At 42.3% G+C, this 19,021-nt stretch overlaps 1 long non-coding RNA gene across 1 annotated transcript in view; it reads left to right on the forward strand.

The window, feature by feature from the left end:
- LOC138262156 (uncharacterized) overlaps nucleotides 1-18,578 on the forward strand; it is a 119,498-nt gene extending 100,920 nt beyond the window's left edge. The window contains exons 4-5 of the long non-coding RNA XR_011199205.1: nucleotides 4,956-5,013; nucleotides 18,201-18,578. This is a non-coding gene — a long non-coding RNA (uncharacterized lncRNA). The remainder of the gene's footprint in view (nucleotides 1-4,955; nucleotides 5,014-18,200) is intronic.
- Nucleotides 18,579-19,021: the final 443 nt, after the last annotated feature.

The raw sequence follows: 19,021 nt of genomic DNA on the forward strand, positions 1-19,021 counted from the left end.
CAAACCACAAATCTTTCCTATAAAGTGTGTAAGTCTAATAAGCAAATCAAGACTGCAAAACCCGGTGAGGTTGATACCATAGGGGTAACATTGTTACCTCTCATTCAGCTAAAGGCTGGCAGAGGCATTGTCAGGACTTAATGGAAAGTTTGTAGTATTCCCATTAGCTCCTGTTAACTTTAGTAGTCTTGCTTTGCTACATTGTAGAAACAAACGTTCAGTAACCAGGTTACTGGAGCACAATGCCATCACTCAACGTGACTGACAGCCTGGCCACTCAATGGCTGTGCAGTGGGCTGATCCAAAATGTAAATGGTACTTTCTACTAAGTAAAGGCTTAAGGTGACTTTCCAGCTGCCCCATTCCAGGCATGCAGTGTGGTGGGCTGGTCCAGAATGTGAGTGACACTCAGACAAAGCAATGACTGAAAAGATATGACCAGAAGCCCGTCTTTGTGTTATTGTTTTACTATGCATTATTTATTATGTTAGGTATGGCTCTCAGTGAGAGACATTACCCTGAAATCAGATTCTAAATCTGATAATTCACTGCTGTGACATAACTGAAAGTTACAGATCTCATAACTCACTATTGCTATGCCATAAAGCACAGCATCAGAAGGAGAGGTAAGGGAAGGCACAGAGATGGTTGGTCTGGGTGGGTGCTAAGGGCCAGATGTAGGAAAGGATTTGCGCCTCGCAAACAGCGGAAAACGTCGTTTGCGAGGCGCAAAAGCCTCTCCGCGATGCAGAAATGCATTTTGCTAGTTGGATCCGACTCGCAAAATGCATTTCCGACTCGCAAATAGGAAGGGATGTCCCCTTCCTATTTGCGACTCGCAACGCTATGCAATTTCATTTGCGACCGCAAAAGCGGTCGCAAATGAAATCGCAGTTACCATCCACTTGAAGTGGATGGTAACCCAGTCGCAAACGGGAAGGGGTCCCCATGGGACCCCTTCCCCTTTGTGAATGGAAACAAAAATAATTTTTCAGAGCAGGTAGTGGTCCTATGGACCACTGCCTGCTCTGAAAAATACCGAAACAAAAGGTTTTTTTTTTTTTTTCTAAGTGCGGCTCGTTTTCCTTTAAGGAAAACGGGCTGCAGATAGAAAAAAAAAAACGGCTTTATTAAAAAGCAGTCACGGACATGGTGGTCTGCTGACTCCAGCAGGCCACCATCCCAGTGAGTGCCCATACTCGCAATGGGGTCGCAAACTGTGACCCACCTCATTAATATTAATGAGGTGGGTCTTTGCGACCCCTTTGCAAGTTGCAGAAGGTGTCTGAGACACCTTTCTGCATACCAAATCTGCATACCAAATCTGCATACCAAATCTGCACGGACTCGCAAATTGCAAGTCGCAATTTTCTACCTACCTACATCTGGCCCTAAGTGAGGTATTTTTTAGAAATTTGGGGCAGGGAGAAAGGCCACGCCATGTATTGCTCCTCCATTAGTCCTCTGCCCTGCGTAGTAGTTGAAGACATGGGCAGATGATTTGTGCAGTGGGGGTGTACATACATAAAACTATGGAGGGCTAAAAACTGAATTTCAGGGATGTTCTTTACCTTGGAGTTCTGAGTGACATCATTGACAACTCAAGCTTCACACTTGCTGTCTTTTTAAAGTCACTCAGAACCTTTTTGTACAAAAGAACAACCCCATAATTCACTAGTACCCATCAATAATTCTACATATTATTTACAAAAGACTGTAGCACATATCTAATGATGATCTCACAATACATGCACCCTTACAGTTCTTCTAGAATACATCAGTGTATGCACTCGATAGATCAACCCTGTGCCCTCTATCTTATGTAATGGAACCTCACAAGTGATTAAACGAGCCTCGATGCATGAAGATGTTTGCCTCGCTTTCCACAACCGCAGTCTCCAGCACTGACATATTCTAATTATATTTTCTCCTTTCACATCTTATTCATCGGCTGTTATATGCCTTCTGGGTACCGTCTCTGAGCTACTCAGCTGATTTCCATGAATGCAAAGTGCTTCCTTTCAGTTCACCAAGCACAGTTAACATCCCCCCTGACAGGCCCAGACCTGCGTTTCTTCACTCTTCAGCGGTTCTTCCTCTAACCGCGCGGCGGCCATTTTGTAAAACACTGGTCCCTAGTTCCAAACAATTGCTTATTCTGCAGAGGGGAAGCTTGCTCTCTCGATCTATGTACTTGCCAAAAAGATATTCTTGTGAATACCAATGGGAAATTAGCAAGTTTATTGCTGCATTTCAGCTGAAATATATTTGCAACATAAGATGGGTAAATAGAGGTTTCTTGAAGATGAAATTAACTATTCTCATGACACAATAATACAGCTGCTGCTTGGAAGAGTAGCCAGGAGACAAATCAGAGGAATGTGTTGCCAACGAGGCAGGAGTGGTACCTCTATTTTGTTCTGATAGATTCCTATTTGTAAGTAAAGGAGCAAAACTGCCCAGACTCAGGGTTGCCCCCTTAGACGTATTTTACTAGACTGACCACAATTTTCATGCCACGACAGAATAAAAAGCCGGGAAGTTCAATTTTTTTGACCCTCTTGGAATACAAACATGAAGCAGCACACACAGGTTTACAACATGGCAACATCATTTTAATGCTGAGTGGACTATTCCTAAATAGGTTTTAAAACAAATTGAGGCTGAATTGCTTTGTTAATAAATCAATACAGAGTATTGTGATCAAACTCTTATTCAAGCACCACTTGCTGGCCCTTCTGGAAGCCTAAACTCATACAAATGGCTGGTATTTTTATCTGAAAAAGTGGCACACCTATTAGGTCGTTGAAAAGAAGGCACTTCTACAGCTTGACGTGACCCAGGACGCCCGAATAGCCTTCTACGGTTCAACTTGGTTATAGTGTCCAGTTTTGTATTGTTATTTGCATTCATTATGAAACTATCAATATTTTATACAAATAATTACATTTTAATATTTATATATGTTTTTATAAAAACATTTATGAATACTTCTAGGTATCTGCCATGTGTTTAAAAAAGTGACGGGCCAAAGACATGCACCGCACATCCACATCACTGGCACCGAGAGTGAGCCAATGAGTGGATGTCCCAATGCTTGTTGAATCACTTGAAAGCCTATTTGAAGAGTCTTCTGTGTGCAGGAAGTACACTTTATGCCCCTGCACACCCTGACACCACACCCCACATCAGCTGGTGATAAATGGATCTAGAGGTGATCCACGCACATCAATGCAAAGGCAGATGATGGTGGGGTAACCTCACCCAGCCCTCCAAAGGTAAAGATGTTATGCTAGTCCCTGCCTTTGGCCTGGTTGTGATGCCATCACCACTGGCCTCAAGGTGGAATTTATATCCGGCTCAGCTTGGTCCTGCAGGACTATTTTTAAACAGTTGGAAAATAATGCCTAACTGAGATGTATTTAGGTTTAGTTGGCATGACTAGGCTGCAGTAGGTTAGCATGGTCATTCATTCATATTTACAAAAAAGAAATGCTCTTTTATTTTACATGAATGAGTTTCCACATCCGTGTTTTCTTGCTGAGTGTTTTTCCATTTCAGTAAATGAGCAAAAGAGAAGTCATGTTCACGGTCCTGTTTATTTGGGATGTATTCATTTGCTTTCCTCAGAAGGACGACTTGTCCAGGATGTTCTTGTCTTTCTAACAATTCCAGGCCATTTGCTTGCGTTTCTTGCATGGGCCATTCATCACTTTTACTAGCTATTGTTTTAATGTATTATGAGAGGCACAGTCACTCATATTTTGTTTATTAATATGCAGAAAAGTAGGTGTTCCAGAATGTATCTAATCTGATGTATCATCTGTATTGGAACAGTGATTTGTGCTTTTATTTGTAACAATGTTAGCCCAGTCCTATGATTTCACTTCACACCATGTCGACTCCGTGCAGCCTGCCTTAGTCTGTTTTTGTATATATACTTAGAGACTTTTACACTTGCTTGGAGAGCAGACTCTATGCTGGTCCATCAATTGATTAAACCCTGGACTATAGTCTTTAAAGAAGACCTTGTGTTGGTTGCCTCGTTGAACTAATCGTTGGTTTTGGCTATTTACTGTTTTGGGGTAGCCTTTATATTGACCTTCTCACATTTGCATTATTTGATTCATTAGTGACATAGATTTGAATTTGACTAAGTAACAACTTTTTGGTCTCTGTAAGGAGATTATATGTGAATAAACCTTTACAGCTTTACTTTGAATCTTGTCTCATGATGGTTTTTTAATTGGATAGGGATTAGCCTAACGAAGATTTAGAAAGCCACTTTCTCGCTACTCAACCCTTTTGATTTATTAATCAAAAGCATTGACAGTCCCTAGTATCAGCTTTGGTGTCTAGGTATGAGAGACAGTGAAAGATGTGTCCTAAATCAGTTGCCCCAGTTGCGACATGAGTCAATTACCTGTTTCTGTGCAAGACTGAGCGTAGCGGCCAGCATATGCACGTGACTAAAGATGATGTGAGAGACCCGATGATTGGCATGTGGCAACCTCCCAAGCTGCACAATCTCACTCAAGGAGATTCACCAGGATTGTTGTTAAGAGCCATGCGAGAAGCTGTGGAGTTCGCAGGAACCGTTTTCTGCTAGGGGGGCCCCATGGTAAGTATTACTGAATATGTCTCCCTTGCAAGACTTCCAGTCTAGGCTCCGGATGCAGGCAGCCAATCGCTGGTCTTTAACTCAATTCAAGTCATATTATTATAAAAATATATCTTACCTCATCCCAGTATCAAAGTAAAAAAATGTAGAAATCTTAAGTTCTCCCCAACTCCAATTCTAAAAGTTAGAGCTACTATAATCCTGTGTTTTTTAAACAATGAGATTGTGAGTACTAGTGGGTAACAGAGCATGTTACAGCATCAGAGTACCTTCATGTTATATCATAAACATTGCTCAACTCATGCTTTGTACCCTCATTAACATTCATTTCCAGAGTTCAGAAGCCAAGCTGAAAACTGGCTACCAGCTCCTCATCATTTATGCTCTAGCAGGTATGGTCAAATACATCCAAACAACTTTGTTAAAAGTAATCAGCATAAGATGCACTTCAAAGTAAATTGAACCAGCAACACAGGGTAAAAACTGACAGGAGACAGATTTGCAAAGTATTTTGGGGGTCCCCCCCCTGAAGGATTTTGGGTAAACTGAAAGGCACATTGTACATTTTAAATTACATGGGTTAGTGATAATCTAGATTAAACCTGGGAGTTCTCCTGCCACAATACATTTCACAGCACAGACAAGATGTACCCAGGCAAACAATAAGGCTAAATATTTGAGTCAATGTTAACGTGACCCACTACATTTTCCAGAACTTAACAGGACTTCTGATGTAGGTTTTGGTGCGGAAAAGTACTGTCCAGTTTGTGCTACAGTCATGCCGATTGTGCTTTTTTAAAGTTGGATATTAGTAAAAGACAATTATTTAAGAAGTTGATTTTAAAATAAATCCAGATATACCAGTAGAATCCCTTGTATTTTCAGAGGGTGTTATTGCTTGGGGACAGCTAGCATGCCTGACATTTGATTTTCCGTGCACCACCCCTATATATATCTTCAGAGATGTCACACTGTCCTTATTTGCAAAAGAGGGCAGAGGTTGCAAAGTTTTCTTAACTAAAAGCCACAAATGACTGATGGTGTCCTACACATAACGAGTCACTTGTCAACTATTACTGCTCCTGAGGGCCTAATTCCAACATTGGCGGTCAGAGGACTGTCAATGGTGGGATGGCGGTCGGACCACCGCACTCAAAGTGGTCCAACCACCACATTATGACCCTGGCGGTCGGACCGGCTAGGGAGCACTGTCTCCACAGGAACATAATTCTCGACGGGCTGATGGCAGTTGGAGCCGTGGTTAGCCACCTCGTTGATCATGAGCCAAGTTTCTGCCAGCCTTTTCATGGCAGGGACCCCGCCATGAAAAGGCTGGCGGATATATAGTGCACGGGGGCACATGGGTGTCCTGCACTGCCACAACTAGGTTGTGGGAGGTGCAGTAGCCCCCCTGCCCCGCACCCTAGGAATGCACACTGTCTGCTACGGCAGACAGTATGTATTCCGAAGATGCTGGGAGCACCCTCTGTGTGATGGCATTGGCCTCTGCTCCATGAGGAGCTACGGATAATGCCGCCACACAGTTTCCACTAGGCTGACCAGTGGAAACCTCTGATTTCAGAGGTTTCCACCAGTCAGCCCAGTGGAAACCTCATAATGGGCCTGGGCAGGGGAGACAGCCATCTCTACCGTAGTCTCCTCTCCATGGGGCATGGATGCCATCAGTCGGCCCGCCAGCCTCGTAATGAGGTCCTAAGCCTTTCTATGTACATAAAAGATAGTCTGTTTCAGAAAAAACATTGCAGCAAGCGGCCCCCTGTCTGGAGAGGCACCTTCATCTAGTCCTGGCATTTTAGCCAACACTTTCCCTCCTGCTAGTGCTGAGTTATAAACAAACAGTGTTGCCATCAACGCAAGATACCCCTGAATGTAGAGCACTGTTGGCTAAAAAACAGGATTTACTGGGCCAAAAAAGCCAGCTTTGCTGGAGAGCTCTGATGTGTGCTGCTGATTTTTAATACAGAAAAAAAACATGAAACCTGCTACTTCCCGCTAAAGAAGGGTAATCACCCAAAAACACAGTGTCCAGGAATATACAGAAATACCAGCACTGACTGCACCAATGGATGGTGAGCACTTCCCTACTTGTGAGTTACTGAAACTATCTTGAACTGCATTTACAAGAATTTAATGAGGAACCTTCGCTGCGAAGCCAGCAATGTGTCCCTCCTTCCAAAATTGAGGTTTGGTACAAATGTAAAAGGGAAAACACTTACCCGGTGAGGACACCAGTATTAATAATGTTTTGGCTGAGAAGAAATAGGAATGTTATATGTTGAAAGTCATCAGATGTACCAATGGCTCTGCATGTTTCATGAGAAGATGTTATTCTCTTCGCCACCCTTTAGAATGATCGGAAAGGTTTTGAAAGGGAGACATTCAGGCGTATCAATGGCCTACAGTGGGTTTTGAATGAATGCCTCTGTCAAGGCCCTGAAGTATAGCCCTCAGAAATGTGTCCTTTGGCTTCTTCATAGATTGACAAATTCAACAGCCTCACCACTAATACAAGATAGCAGAGTGGCTTTAGCTTTGGGGGATTTAGTAGGGGTGTGCTAAATCTGCGTAATTTGCTTTTGCGTAATTATTCAACATTTTTGAAACATTATGTGAACTAATATATAATTGCAGGAAATGCAACTCCATCAGTCAGACCTATACTTCAGTGCAAAATGCGTCCTTAGGCCAAAAATTGACACAATTATGCTTGTGTTCTGGTTGTTCATGATGGTCCTGCACTCCTGTATTATAAGTTTGCTGTGAACGTCAGCATAATTAAGTAATTGTGCAAATGGCAGCTAATGGATAAATCAGACTTTTCGTAACAAGACACCTGACCTCTCCCCTTTAGTGTCAGCCACTGTAAGATATATACGTTTAAGACCACCTCTTACAAATGTGCACCTTCCTGAAAATTATAAATTGACATTGTCTGTATATCCCCTAAAACCCAGTGCCTTGACCTCACAGGTTGGCACATGTGTCCCTGAACATATCTGAGCAAGCCTCCCATTCCTAATAACTTACAATGACCTACAAGGAATTACAAATGAAGTCCCTATCTATCACAATGTTCTAACATGAGACAATTTTGGGGATACTCTGTTTGAAAGAATGGACTTTGCACAAAGGGCCAGAATGCATCTCACAGGTTCACATAGAATATGTTGAAGGACTACTTGAGTAGGAGGAGCGTCACACCAGATTTTTATTCCAAAAGTCTGAAGACATACAGCCCCAGCTGAATGTTCAACCCCAGCAGGCTTGACATGTAGTTGTAGGTGTGTGCCTTGCATTGTCTTATCCCTCCATGAAGTACAACACAAACTCCTCTCCCTCTCCAGATGTGAATGCCATACAGTCTGTGTCCCTTAGAAGTACCTCTGGCTGAGAAAATCAAAACCCCATAACAAGTTAACCAAAGTGCAGCCCCAGAATTAAGAATATTGTCACAGAACTCCTAGGCCTTTCTGCTGAGTTCTGCAGCATATACATGTGGCCTGGTACTCTCTAACTCACAGAATTCTCACCTAATTGTAGTTACATCCCATTTATTGCCATAATCAATAAATTAGTTTAGCTAAAGTCAGTGTAAATAAAAAGTAGGCCTGGGCAAAATTTGAATTATGCCTCAGTAATTGGTGTAATTTTGGTAATATTGCATAATTTCAGAGATACATTTTAACGTTAGATGCCCATGCTGGTCATTTTTTAATGCAAGCAGTATTTCAGGCAGATTTGTTATCCCGTGCGGACCATTTGAATAATTTTTTAGAACAAACCTACAAATTTGAACGCGAACTGCAACATTATGATCTTGTGCAACCAGAAATCAACTCAAAATTATATTTTCAAGTTGAATGTTTACCTGAACGGGCCATTCAGGTAATTTTTGAGTGACGATATGGATTTCACGTAATTACGCATATTTTTTTTGAAATTTTGCTGCAAAGTAGGCCTGAAAGAATGTGACTAATTATCATTGGTGAGGCAAAAGCTTGACTGGGGGTCTGTGACACAGAGTATCTCTTTCAAGTCATTCTGCCTTTTGCACCGTGGGGGGTGAAATAAAATTAAAATAAAATTAAATCTGCTCTGTACAAATAATCACACGAATGGGTGCAGATTTACTACTTTTTGGAATTCGCAGACATTCCCAGAAGTATGTGTTGGAAGCTGCACCAGGCACAGGTTTCCAGGTGTACTACTGGGAATGTCATGTGACATGTTCCCTGGGCTTCCATTTTACCAGTGCATCAGTCTACATACTACAGACTTCAGAACTGGTTAAATGGCCCTAATATGCAAATGTACGTTTCTTTTTCTCTGCTTTCCTTTCCCCTTTCTTTTCCCTTTTTTCCTTTTCTTATTTCTTTTTTTCCTTTTCTTTTCTTTTTCTCCACAGGGAAAACATTTTTTCCTATTGCATAAACCCTTTTTCTTATATCCTCATCAAGTCTGGGACTGATCCTCTCGCTTTCCATCCTGGTGGAAAAGAGTCTGGTAGAAGTTTGTGAATTAACATTTACTTTTTTCGATTCTTTCACAGATGTTTCTTGGGAGGTGATTTCCCCTGCAACATCAATTTGCGCCAGTAATGCAAAGGTGCAAATTTATTGGAGATGGGAAATCACGGCTAATGTATATCTGAGATGCTTCAATAACCTCTGAATTTGCTCCAGAAGATATGTGTTTGAATCGACCAACAGTTTCAATTGCCATTGCATCTAATTTGACCCTTTAACCAAAATTCTGAGCATATTGTCACAGCCTTGCATTTTTTTATTGGTCAGTATGGCGCATGAATCTCTGTACACATTTTTTTCTTGCTGTACTTTGCACGGGTCCCTTGTACTGTTGAAATTCACTATGCTTCATTGAGAGTATACTCCAGACAGTTTACCTCATTTAGTTAAATAGCCAGAGGGACAAGGGTAGCATGATGATAGCCAATATAACAGTGCCAATCAAAAATTAGGCATTACAACTTCTGAAAGGACTGATCCTGTAATAGGATTACTGATAGAGAGTTTTGTCATATCATATTTAGGACTTCTAGGGCAGAAAAAGCTGCAAACGATATCTCCGATACTGATGTTGGAGTTTTCTTTAATTAAAAATATAAATGCTTATTAACATGAATCCAGTGCAATCGCAACAAAAATGCTAAGGTGTTTTAAAGTGTGTTTTCTGGCCTTTGCTTAACTAGGCATCAGTCAGGCCTCGAATCCATCATGTAAAACATGGCTGCTGACTACATAATAATCGTTTGCTTGTATTCCTCATTTGAAATTGCACGCAGCAAAATGTGTACGGTTTATTTTGTATGACATGTTGTTCTGAAATCACTCTGGGGGAAGCCTTTAGACACTTTCCAAAGGCTCTCTTTGCTAGTGCACTGTATTGCATTGATTCATGACTCTCTTTCTTGTTCATGTAACTAGTCTGTTCTGATGTCACCAGATGACTTTAGGTCAGAAGGGGCAAATCAATATTCGTGCAGATGGTTAATGCTAGGATAGTGGGATTGTATGATGTTTTAGAATGCTGAAATGTGAATTGCCAACCCTTTTCCTTGCACCGTGCTGGAATTGCATTTTCCATTGCTTTCTATGCTAGAAAATGGTACACGAGACCCTCAAAGCCAGACTCTTTTCTGAACCCCTAGGGATGCTGTCAGGTTCTCTGATTATTTGCTGCATAATTGGCACCTAGTCAATTTTTCTGATGTTGCTCTACATTGCTGCATCTATTTTGAATTACTAATTGCCTTCATGACAAATGATTTCTATGCCTTGTGACTGAATATTCACTTAACTGAGCCTTAAATTGCCTTTGTTTTGTCCTTAATATTACAATAAACCTTCATGGTTTTTCTTACATTTTTGATCTTAAACTCCTTTTTTGAGTCAGTCCTTTCTTTTTTTCTTTATTTGTTGACTGTACTTTTGGAATGCTATTCTGAATCTTATGCTAGGGGACACATTGCCGCATTTATTAAAGAGGATAACCCCGCCTCCGACCCGCCCTCTGCGCTACTATCATACTGATTACCTAAGAGATAGTGCACCGACAGAGCCAACAATGCACGATGAGGTATAAGACATTACATTACACTAGGGCCCATATGTATACTTTTTTAGCGCCGCATTTGTGTCCGTTTTTGACGCAAAAGCGCCTCAAACTTGCAAAATACAATTGCATTTTGTAAGTTTGTGCTGCTTTTGCGTCAAAAAGCAGCTCAAATGCGGCGCTAAAAAAGTATAAATATGGGCCTCGGTGTTTTCTCAATGGTGCAGAGTGGAGCGAGAGCTGATAATTAAAAGAAAGCACTCACCTTTGCTCAATTGTAAAGTGCCAGCAACTGCTTTACTAACAAACTATTGCAATAAAAGCTGAACTATCGACAAAGTGAAAATCTTTTTTTCTATACTTTAATTTACCATACTCATTTGCAAGTGAAAGACTACCTGACCCCATCTGCAGGTGGATGGCCTTATGGTCAGCTCATCCTAAACCTTAATTTTCTATCACTCATCATTTGCCACTCTGTTGATAGTACCATCTGTCATCTCATTCCTCTATGACCTCTAAGCGCCTCATCCACAGCAATTAACCCCTTGGTCCACATTGACAACTGCGTGCATCTATCCCCTTTCATCATCTCCAAAACCACATTTGCCTACTTTCTTCTCTTTAATATTTTACACGTTCTTCTCCCCTTTACATTTTTCTCGGTTAAGACATAAAGCCTGATTTAGAGTTTGGCAGACGGGGTTGCTCAGTCACAAACGTGACAGATATCCTGACTGACGTATTATAACTCCATTATATCCTATGGGAATCATAGTACGGCGGACGGGATATCTGTCACATTTGTGACCAAGTAACCCATCCACCAAACTGTAAGTAAGCCCCTTAGCCTGTAATCTAGTGCTGAGAATGATAAACTTGGTCATAGCCACCTCATTGGTACTTTCCCTCATTCTCTTTGAGAAAGTCCTCAAATCTGCCACAAGTACTCCAGGCCACTATCTTTACTCCACTTCTGCCTACAATATAAGCATCAACATCATTGATGGCATGACACACACTATTTTGCACAGATCATCTCAGTTGCATTTGAACTACCCCCTACAATTATTGGCCAGTCACCATCCAGTGGGGAGGTGCAGAACAGTCTCCATTGAGGGCAGCCTGTGTCCCTCCCCATCACTGGTACTCCAGCCTTGTGGATGACGCATTCGGCGACCTGGCCCTCACGTGAGATCATGGGATGGGATTGGACAGAGAGCTGACAGGAGGCCTATGCACTTAGGTGTGGCAATGTGGGGCATCACGCATCCTGTGAGTAGCCAACATGAGCTACCAATTATATCAACTGAGCTAGTGGGAGCAGAGAGCAAGACAAGAGATGGTGGCCTCTCCCAACATGCCCATCCCTTGGCTATGGTGTACGCCAAACAGACCTTCATTTGTGCTGGTGCTTGCAGATGTTGGGTACCATCACTTGTCTTTGGGACTGGGACATATTTTTCATCAACAGAATTTCACCTAGAAGTAGAGAATAAAAAAAGGCAGAAACCGGAGGAAGAAAGAAATATTGAAACATAGGAAAACAGTGACAAGTGGAGAAAGCAGGGATGAAGAGGTTTATGTAGGAGTGATGGTAAAGATGCCAGAAGTGTACTAGCGGGTAAGAAAGTGTTATGAGGTATGAAGTGCATAATTGTTACAGGAAACAGTGGCACAAGAACATGTGACCCCTTCTGTAATACAGAAGTGTTCTTTGGTGCAAACACTGAGATCTTACCCCTGGCTTTCAGTGATCCTTCATTCCCTGCCACAATCCCCCTCCACATCAGAGCTCCAGCGTTGATATATAAAACAAACTTACCGTCCTTCTACCCTCCCCCTCCTCTGTCTAAGCGAGAATATCCCTCTCTTCACATTTTAAGAAAGTATGTCTTCTTTTCTTATCTGGAGAATCCTTTCTCTTGTAGAAACTCCTATATGCATGTGTACTGGGGAGATATCACAGCTATTTACAATTAGATACTCATTTCTGCATAATTAATTAACACATCATCATTAATGATATGATAGTTTCCTCTGAAAGCATTAAAGTACCCAATGTTCTAAACATTTTATGTAAATGAAGACAAAACGATGCATACATCTGACATAACATGAATTAATGTGAGTTTTTTGTAGAGGCATACAATGGAGCATTTCACAAGAAATGTTATAAAATAACAGCAGAACACAGACCTATAAAAGTCTTCTAGGCAGGTACATAAAATGGGGTTTGATATGTTGGTTGATGTATGAGAAAGAATACAAGCCAGTGCACACATGTATCATGTATAAAAATATGCAAAATTACAGAGAGAGAATAGGGTGTAGTTCTGTCAGTTAGGACTCGTCTTGTAAGATGAGGTGCCTTGGGGCAGTTTTAACAGATGCTAGCAGAGTGACTGAGTGGATTTCAGTTGGAAAGGAGTTCCAGTGCCGTGGCCCAGCTACTGCGAGGTATGGCACCTTGGTGCTGCTTATCGAGGTTGGGTTTGCAGCTAGGAGGTGATTGTTGGGTGAGCATAGGTTGCGGTTAGGCATGTATCTACTCAGGATTACAGAGTGGTAGCTCAGGGGCTAGTATGTTATAGCTTTGAAGACCAGGATCAGTAGCTTGAACAGAGTTTGGTTATTACCTGATAACCAGCTAATTCAGCGAGGTGTGTGTCTAGGGAAATGCAGCAAAATCTTGAAATGTTTCCGGTGTGTAAAATGAACACAAAGTGAGACCTACTAGTTGGCTGCGTGGAAGGAAATATTAAAGTGTATGGGGGTCATCATGACCCTGGTGGAAGGCGGAGAACCGGCGGTAAGACCGCCAACAGGCTGGCAGTCTTACTTTGTGGAATTATGACCATGGCGATTACCGCCATGGTCATCCGCTGGTTCTCCGTTCCGCCTGCCAGGGCGGAGACGACCGTCGGCGGTATTTGGACCCGGCTTACCGCCGTGGATTTCCAGCGGTTTGAACTGCCATGAAATCCATGGCGGTAACCACTATCAGTGCCAGGGAATTCCTTCCCTGGCACTGATAAGGGTCTCCCCCACCCCGACTCCCTCCCCTTCCCCCCCACCACCCCTGCCACCCCCCAAAGGTGGCAGGGCCCCCCTCCCCACCCCAACCCCCAACATCACTTCACCCATACCCACACGACACGCATGCAGGCACCACCTACATACTTACACGCACACACGCCGACATACATGCCTACATCCACACACACAGTCATACACGCACCCCCACATTTAAACATACACGCACACATCCATACAGACATACCCACAGACATACACGCACTCATTCCCATACACACAACACTCCCGCAGGCATGCACGCACTCACACACCCCCTCTACATACACACGCGCACACCCCCATGCACCCACACAACACACAACACCCCCCTCCCCTCACGGACAATCGACTTACCTGGTCCGACAATCCTCCGGGAGGGGACGGGAGCCATGGGGGCAGCTCTGCCGACATCGCACCGCCAACAGAACACCGCCACGGCCAATCACAGGACGTGATTCGCTGGGCGGTGTTCTGTTGCCGTGGAGGTGGAGCTACCTCCACTTCCCCGCCTCCCGCCATGATGGCTGTTGGCGGCTCTCCGTCCGTAAAAGGACGGAGAGCTGCCAATGGTCATAATAGGCCGAGCGGCAAACCACCACCACTGGCGGTCTTCCGCACGGCGGTCCCTCAGCGGTTTTAAAAAAGACTGCCGAGGTCAAAATGACCCACTATAGCCCACATGTTTGATTATTGAATTGATGCGGCTGTGTCTGCTGTGGTTATCAACCTATAAGTGTTCACAACGCTGCTTAAAATAAATGTACCAAATGGTTTCTAACTGAGGAAGCTGTGGTCATGGTATCAGGGGGAAATATATAAGGTAGAGAAGGGAGGCAGGCCCCAAGGCTATGGGAAAGAAAATAATTTCAGATATGGAATATTTGAAGATCACTTAGAATACCACAATCCAGTTGTAGATGACTGGTGTTTGGACAAAATATTGAGCCCAAAATATTGTGTGGACAAAATATTGTGCCAAGAGTATTGGGGACAAAAATATTGTGAATTTAAGTTTCCATGGTTAAGTAAAGTTTTACTATACTTAACTCCACATATAAGTACCTTGATGGTATAGATATCTTCAAGGTACGTAGATGTGGAGTTAAGAATAGCAAATCTACACTTACCTATTTGCACTTATCTTCTCGATATTTTGGTCATCGATATTTTTGACATGATCTTCTGTCTACACAATATTCTTAATATTGATATTCTATCAGACAACCAGATGGCTATGACACATTTTGAGATCCGTGCCCATGTTTCTAGAAATAACAATAGGAAAGAAGAGAAATATTTGGGTATCATCTGCAAATCGATGAGGGGAAAGGATGTGATCATATTGCCAAACGATGGGGTGCCGAGTGTGAAGACCAGAGGACCCATGACTGAGCCTTGTGAGACACCAACTAGCAGCACTGTAGGGGCAGGGAGCACCAGGAGGCTGATCAAAGAGATAGGATGACGACCAGACGAGATTGGATCCTGCGATCCCAGTATTGGTGAGGATGGCTAATAGAGGGGATGGATTGACAGCATTAAAAAGCCGCTTGGAGATAGACGAGTGTGAGATGAGAGATAATTGTTATGAGGAGAGGTAATGAAGCTGGATGTGTGGTGGAAGTTAAGAACCCTACTTTCAGACGGAAAGGGTTCTAGCAGTTTATAAGTAGTGACGAATGAGGTAAGATAGGTCAAAATAAGTAATCCAAAAATTTAGAGAAACATAATAGAGAAACGGAACAGCAGTTAGTTTTGGAGGTGGCCGAATTGAATCAGGAAAAATAGATGCCCTTACTGAATGAGGGATGAGTGTTGTCATAAGTTGCCATGAATTCTCTCTTTATTTTGGGGGCTGTAGTTATCCTGAGCCCCAGGAGGCAAATGCGTAGCCGTGGCTTCTGCGCCGAAAAAGAAAATAGTCTAGACACCCCAATCTTCAGGCTGGACTCAGGATTTTTGAAGAGTATAGGAATATTCATTTATGTCTTTAACACTATTTCTGTAGCACATGTTTACTTCAGCTGGAATCTCTTGGTCCTTATGAAACGGCACTAGTAATCGGTGGACCGGTTATAGTCTACCCATAACCCGCCCACGGATAACAGGGTTTTTAGAGCGATTAAAAATTTGCTCATGCTTATAAGGGGTTCAGTTCTATACTCATCTACAGTACTTTCTTAGGTGTAGGCACATATTTCCTGACTTTCTGTGTTAGAAATTTAGAACCAGTGTCACAGTTCAATCCACGATTCAGGCAGATATGAAAAAGATGTGCTTCCATGATGGCAGCCAGTCTAATTGGTGTAGTTGGTGACAGAGTCCATTGTTTTAGGACTGAAGATGCATATGACTACATCCTTTTGAATTTTTTGTAGGCGAGATTTTCTTTTATTTTCGGGGCCAAGATAAGCAGAGTTCCTATAGTTAATTCTTGATTGGGTGAACCACAATGACTCCAAGAGGAAAGAACACAATAAGGAAAAATCCAGGGTAGGGCTACAATCTAACGTAGGCAGGTTTTAGTTATTTCTGGGACTTGGATATCTATGTTTAGACTTTTATGCAACTGCATAACTGCATCTCAAACTACCGAAACTGCTGTGGGGCAGTAACCAGAGAAGGGGCCCTTAGTTAACATCCCCAAAAATGAATGTTCCTGTGCGTCAGCAGTATTTCATTTTAGTTTTTGATGGATGTAATTTGAGGGATTTTGGGTTCACCCAAAGATTTGCTGTTACCAAAGTTGGTGTTATTTCGTAATGTGGTTCTGTGGTTCCTCTTTCAGATTTATACTCGTGTACAAATGAGAATCACATCCCCCTCTCCCCGCCCCCACCCCAAATCAGTGCACAAACACACTTTTCCTATTTTATAATAGTATTTATTGCTAATCTATTTATTTATTAAGGGCTAATCTAGTATATGCTAATTTAATCATATGTAGGAGAATTTATATCAGTAAGGAATCTCTCACTGATAATGGATTTTATGACAATGAAGAAAATATATACACCAAACATTGTTTATCACGCATCCAATTAGTCTAAACTCTTTATTTACCTATTGGAAAATTATGCTACCTTGATTCTGGGTCATGCAATACCCTGTGCATACCTGTTGTAGACTGAACGGGTTTTAATATTCCATCCTTTGCACCCAGCACGCCCCAGGTATTCCAGCTCTATCTCCCTTCTCACCGAGCGAGACTTGCAACTGTACATCCTAAACCCCTTGTGTGTTCTAAAATCCACAGCATCTCTAGGAAGCTGATGGGCGCCTCTCGCTCGGAGCCCCATGTTGGGCACGTGCCTACATCTAGTGGAGCACATTGCTTTGCATTAGGGGCACTAATGCATCTTATATTTGAAACACTGTTGGTGAGAAAACCGGAGACCCGTGGAGCTCTTTCTGCAAGTAAAGTGTTTACCGCCTGTCTGCTATTGACAGTGAGCCATGCAGAATATGAAAGTTCTCCTTCAAGCTAAGCAGTGTGGTTCAGAAGGCATGTTTCAATTTGCACTTAGACAAACAAATCAGAGAATATTATTCTGCTGACCCCTCGAACGTGAAGCAAAAGCCTGTGTTAAAAATCACACTCAACCTAAGACCTAGTGCAAGCCGAATGTCAAATTAATACATTCATACCCGGGGAAAATCTTGAGTCAAAACAGACATTAATGTATGTCAATGCCTGTAATGTTTATTAACACAATCTGGAACACGTAAGGGCAGGTTTACGTCATAAACTGCACAGGAAGAGTGCAAGCAGCAAAAAAGCAAACATCACTTAGAGTGGTGCAAACATCACTTACAAAACCCAACTGGAAGTAACAGTGAGAGCTTTTTTCAGACACAGAGGAGCCATTACCAGTGCAAGCTTCGCTCAGATACATATTTGGCGAAGCCAAGTTCAGATCAAGTTTTCAAGGTCCCATCACAAGCACTTCACACCAGTTTGTGCACCAGCGATGCAAGTGTTTCCAGACCATGGTGGATGTACCAAAGCCTGTTCGTCCTCACATATAATAGGCAGCAGCAAAACAAACCTCACTCACACAGATGAGATACATCAGGGCCGAGTACTGCAAGCTTCATTCCCCTGCAATGCTAGTTCTGTACATAGACACCAAGCAAGCTTTCTTCACACAAAGCGACAAAGTCTGACCAAATAGAGAAAAACAGCTATGCATCACACTTGCATGCTGAATGAGGACTGAATATTTATAATGTTTCATTGAATGTAATTAATATGCTTTAAACTTGCATAATAGGAGCCTCCGGTCTTGTCATAAAATGTAGATTTTCCTAGTTTCTGACAGAAAGTCTTAATTTTATTAAAGACACGGAGGCGAGTATTATCCCACCTCTGGTATAAACATTGTTTTTCTCCCTCCCTTTCTTCCAGCGCCAGTTCCGGCCACTCAACCAGCGTCCTAGTTGGACCTCCTTGCATCAATTGAATTCTCTGCTTCCTTCAAGTTCTGGATTGTATCCTCCTGATTTATTGGAACATTCCTTCCTTTGTAGGATTTTGGACTTTTGTTCTGACGTGTTTGCATTTCTTATGGCATTGTTTATTCTTTGTTCATTATTCCCGTTATTCATCAATAATTGACTTTATTCGCAAGAAAAGAGGGCTGGTTGCAGTCAAGTGACATCACAATGGCATGGAAGTATTTCCATTGGTTGATATATGTTGTACTACGTTTTTAATCCCATTGGTTGTCTGTGTTAAGCCTTATGGGATTTGTAGTTTCTTCTTGACTGCTGCTATTTATTAAAGCGAGAAAAGAAACGCATAATACTCGCCTCCGTGTCTTTAATAAAATTAAGACTTTCCGTCATAAACTAGGAAAATCTACATTATAAGGCACTCTTCTGGATGCTGCAGCAGCAAAGAAAGACGATGGACTGTGTTGCTGATGCCTTATATATTGATAAGGGAAAGGCTGTGATTGGATGTCATGGTGGTATCATGGGATAGGTAGTTTAAAGTTTTACTGTTTTTTTATTGGCTGCTGTTTTGTCAGTAGAAGAAAGAGAAGGCATAATCCGAAGCATCCAGTGCTGCCATAGAATTGTAATTGAGCACACTTCTCGTACTTTGTCCTTTATTTCACAAATATGGGAGGCATGCTCTTGACATCATAGGCGACCAGGGCTGCTGGGAAACGTAGTTGAAGCACCCCATTCATATTGTGAAGCTACATTGAAGCTCGTCATGCT

This window comes from Pleurodeles waltl, chromosome 10, assembly GCF_031143425.1.
Source record: "Pleurodeles waltl isolate 20211129_DDA chromosome 10, aPleWal1.hap1.20221129, whole genome shotgun sequence".
Classification (NCBI taxonomy): domain Eukaryota; kingdom Metazoa; phylum Chordata; class Amphibia; order Caudata; family Salamandridae; genus Pleurodeles; species Pleurodeles waltl.